This window comes from Cebus imitator, unplaced genomic scaffold, assembly GCF_001604975.1.
Source record: "Cebus imitator isolate Cc_AM_T3 unplaced genomic scaffold, Cebus_imitator-1.0 Scaffold206, whole genome shotgun sequence".
Lineage (NCBI taxonomy): Eukaryota > Metazoa > Chordata > Mammalia > Primates > Cebidae > Cebus > Cebus imitator.
Window position 1 is genome coordinate 243,772 of NW_016107521.1, and position 5,130 is coordinate 248,901.

The window sequence follows — 5,130 nt, forward strand, 5'->3', positions numbered from 1 at the left end:
GGGATCTGTGTGATTTCCTGTGTGGCAACTAACTGCGCTGGCTGAAACAGCGGTGCTGAGATTCATGGTGCTTTTTTTGCCTGGGAATCTCCTGGCTTGGCTCCCTGTTTCAGTCCGCTTTTTAATCAGATGAATGGGTGACTCTGCCTTCCCGGGGTTCCAATCACCAGCTTAAAGCGTACCCGGACCAGTGTACTTTCTACGGAGAACCGCCATGCCGGGGCACCGGCATAGCAGCCTTGCCAGCCCAAACAGCTGAGCTGGCAACCCATGGGGCTCTGCCTGGGAATCTCCTGGTCTGTGGGCAATAAAAATCCATCTGGAAATGCGGCGTCCACTCACCCTCTGCGCTTTCATTGGGAGCTGCAATCCTGAGCTGTTCCTAATCAGCCATCATGGATCTTCCCTCACTTATATTTTCTATATATTTGTATTTAGGCTCCTGAATTCTGTAACATGTTTTTTCAGATTTCCTCAATAATTTTTTGTGTTTCTTCTTCCTATTTAACCAGTATAATTAGGTTTTTTGTTGGTTATTCTTAACAGCGCTTTCATATCTTTATTATTGTTTCATCATAAAAGAATAAAAGAAACATAATGAATGGCTTTCCAAACAAAAAGTAAATACAGCTTGTTTGACAGAAATGTGAACATTTTTTCCCACAATATTCAACTATTCATTTTAACAATGCCAAGCACTATTTTAGGTGCTTAAGAAACCAGTGCTGATTGTGGGCAGCGGACTAGAGATGCGGACCAAGTCCATTCTCACACTAATACATCATATATATTAGTGTCATCATATATATATAAGGAACTATCTGAGACGTGATAACTTATGAAGAAAACAGGTTTAATTGGCTCACAGTTCCACAGGCTATACAGGAAAACATGGCTGGGAGGCCTCAGGAAGCATGGACTCAGACCAAGGACTCGGGGTCTCACCCATCACCCCACGCTGGCCTCTTCCTGGGATGCCAACAGCAGGGCCCTGACCCACAGCCTTTCCCTCACCCAGGCCGCTTTTGGCCCCTGTGACTTCAACTGAGAGGAGCTGCTGGTGCTGCCTGCTCCAGGTCAGGATCCAGTGATTTTGAAGAGAAGCCTGAACAGCCAAGATGAAAACCCCTGCTTCCTTTGCCTGAGGTGTGGCACTGATGGAGTAAACATGAGAAGATCATTTTAAACAAAAAGTATCCAAAATTGGAGCCCTCCACACCTGCTTATAAAATAAAGTTGCTTTCCTTTGGTGAAAGGCAGTGTGTGTTCATCAGTAAAGTTGTGGTACACATGAGATCAGTTTTGGCAAATTCCTCAACAAGCTCTTCTGCTCTAGGATCAAGGATAGATCTTGACAAGGTCCAAACCATAATGGAGTCCATAGGGTCAAAATTATCTCCTGGAGCTCAGCAGTTGATGGATATGGTTAGGTTTCAGTAGCAGAGTTGTATTCTCATTGGAGAGCAGCTTCAGTCGGTCTTGGGCAATACTGTATACAAGCATGTGATTGGACTACAATCCTCATCTGCCTTAGGAGCCTTAGACGAGTCATCCTCCACACCTTTTCCTTTTATAACTGGACTGACATCTAGGAACATGACTGAAAACTTACAAACTTACATTGATAAAGTGCACAGTTACCTGGTGAAGAGAATTCTACAAAGCTTGGTGAGTGTAAAATTGTGCCTCAAAACCATTCCCATCTTGAAAATGTTCTTTATATTGCAATATCCTCTTTCTTATAAAAGAAAGCAAGTGAAACTCAAATATACCTTACTCTGAGTTGCTGCCTTTTCTCTAAAATTTATGTAATCAAGTTAATCATCTCCATCTGGGAAATAAGACCGAGTGTCAGGAAAACATCACCAAGCATGGCGAACGCATTCTTAGTGTTAAAATGGAAGAACAACATATTTGCTCCTACTTGGAAAAGATTCTTTCTAAAAATATGGAACTGATGGAAAAGAAACTTATGGATTACATTGATTAGCAAATATATGAACTCCAGGTGTACACTGATGATAAGATTGCTTTGTTAATGGACTTGCTGCAAAATCCCCACTTCCCGCCCATTGGGATGCCTCTAAGACATGACTCTGGAGAAAGACTTTCAAATGGAGGAAGATAAGCACTCAAACAGTGTACTGTAGATATTTATTACATATTTATTACAAAGCCAAAACCCAAAAATATTTATGAAAAGCAAGTATTAAATGTCCTTTGAAGGATCATTGTCTTATATAAAGTGACTTCAGTTATCATTTTTACTACACTTGTTATTTTAAATCCACTTCTGTACACTGAATTAATATGATACAAATTATTTTTGCTCATATTTTTCAGTCTTACAGAAATTTATGTATACTTGTGTTTAAAATGCTTGAGGATTTCTAATACAGTTCATTAGTGTGTATTGTATATGTGTTTAATTATAATTTTTATTTATACAAATATTTTATAGTCTTAGAAGTATGAAAAATAATGCTTAGAATATTCGACTATTTTTCTTTTTCTAATTCTCTTGGAATATTGGATATTTAAGACTTGGAACCTTTAATTCAGATTACAGTTTACATTTTGTATTGTTTATCTGAGATAATGAATAATATGTGATATTTGGCATGTGTGAAATTAGTTCACTCTGGGGCTGTTAATATTATTTGTTTCATTATAGAGGAGCTACAGGTAAGAAACTAAACATCAGAACCAGCCTAGTCCTTGTTAGGATTAGTACTTTGGATTTGCTCTTTGCTATAAAACAGGGGCAGTCATCTTGTTTGACCTCAGTAACCCCAGAGAGCATAAGAAAACCTCTCCCCTTGAGCTGATACAGATTTTCTCCCCAAAATCCTTTTCAATCATGAATACTGAGGCTCTGCATGGAAGGATTAACACATATGAGTCAAGAGATTGCAATTCTCTCTGGTAGACTTTGTTTTCAGATCTTATAACTATTGTATATATGTTGAAGGGTGATATATTTGCATATAATAATAAATGCACCTGCTCTGGAAACTATTTGTCTTTCGTTAGTAGAACTGTTTTATTTTCAGCTAATCTTTACTTCAAATGTCTTATCTTTTAGAAGAAGGATGTCTCATACTCATTTAATGTTTTGGCAAATTTGTTCTTTAAAAGTGTCACCTGACGTAATGCCTGCATGACATAGTTGAATTTCTACCCTGCCCTAACTCTGCTTATCTTTAAGAAACAGGATGCCTATGATAACAAGTTCCCTTTGTAATCAGGCCAGTGGAGACTGGTTACAACCATGATAGCTGACCAAACTACTTCAAAAAGACCTCAGCCTTATTATAATCTTATTTCTGTGCTAAATGACAGTCCTGCCAGTGCCATGGTAGTTGACAATTGCCATGACAATTACCAGAAGAAGCCATGAAAGGACAAAAAGGAAGGCAGCACTCTGTTTTTAAGAAGTTAATTGCCTGTTTCTGAAAAAATACATGAATATTCCTCCCTTTGCTTTAATGTGCAATGTCTTTATTAGAGAAATTATATTTTAACCCCCTCACTCCTCATTAGTTGAGAACTTGATTTGTGAGCTATGCTCCTGCTTCTCAGTTCTGTGGCCATTGAATAAAACCTGAGCCGTTTGTCACTCAAAAAAAAAAAAAAAAGAGAGAGAGAGAGACAGTAGTAAATTAAGCAAAGTTCCTGCCTTTTTGGAGGTAACAGTCAACCAGATTAGAAAATCAGGCAAATAACTAAATGTTACTTAATCCTAAATATCATGAAGAAAAATATATCCTAGCAATTATTCACAGAGAATGATGAGAACACTCATGTAGATAGGGTGGTAGTCTGATGCATCCTGTCTGAAGAGATAAGATTTAAACAGACTTAGATGGCATGGTATGTAGTTCATAGTTATCTAGACAAAACAAATGTTGGCTCTTCCAAGACAAATGCTTATTAATTCTTGATTTCCAGATTAATTAATGGAGAAATGAATCCTCAACCAACCTTCTTTTTTTTTTCAGTTGAAAGTCTGAGGTATTTCGTTAGAAGATGAAAGAGTCAAGTACTTAATGCCCAATCTTTGATTCCCTTATCCTTTGATGTTTAAAAGCTTGCCTAGCTCTAAAAGAAAAAAAAAAAACACCATTTTAACGAACACTGCAATTAAGAGATGCATCCCCTGGAAACTCATCCCCTTTGAGCTGCTCTGATGTTGGCCTTTTCCTGATTTGAGGGCAATAAAGTTAGGGTGTTTTCATCTCCCAGGGAAAATCTCTTTATATAAAATCATTTGACTCACTCTGGCTTCCCTCAGTCCTTCTAAGAAGCTCAATCTGTGGATCAGAGCAGGCTACCCCTTTTCAATTAACATTCTTTCAGATTTGATCATCGTCCTTGTCTTCATTTATGTCAAATGGTGCTCCCATGGAGACAGGCAGCTGGTTATTCTAGGCTAACTCAGATAAGCCTCATTAAAATAACTGCCTCCCTTGTGAAAATCTATCCATCACTTTCACCTTGACAGGCCCTTGTCAGTCTGGTGCCCTGCACCATCTCTGGATCCCACATGGTAAATACCCCACACTCAACACTCCGCTATCAGCTTGCGGACACTGTTTGCAAGATGCAAACTGCATGTGGAGATTTTGAGTCATTCACTTATTTAGAAGTTTGATTCGATTCAGGCAATATTGACTAAATACATTGTGTTGTTTCTGGGATAGTTCCAAGTATCTAGGCCAATAAAATGCCAGGTCAATGTTATTCACGGCAATTCCATAAGTGACATAGAGAGGGTGAAGAGATTTTGAGATCAGATAAACCCCCCGTTCAGCATAAACACCTATACAGGAAGATAGGAGCTAATGCTTTCTGCTTAATATGAAAAATTGCCTGGAATTAGAACAAAAAAAAGCCAGTCATGGGACAGGGAGGTCACTGCTGCCCCAAAAAACTTCCCTATCACCTCCCTCCTGGTCATGAGCTGCAGCCTTTTGACTGTAGAAGTGATCTGCTTAGTCCTCTAAATTTAAACTTACACTGGGATTATAAAGGGAACAGTGTCAAACGAACATCCCCTTGGTTTGGTTTGTGTGAGGATTATTCCTGAGAATTCTATTGGTCTATACTAACATGGGCCTGATCAGGTGT

The 5,130-nt window shown here is 38.7% G+C and overlaps 1 pseudogene; it reads left to right on the forward strand.

The window, feature by feature from the left end:
- LOC108317728 overlaps positions 1–2,128 on the forward strand; it is a 2,476-nt pseudogene extending 348 nt beyond the window's left edge.
- The last annotated feature ends 3,002 nt before the right edge of the window (positions 2,129–5,130 follow it).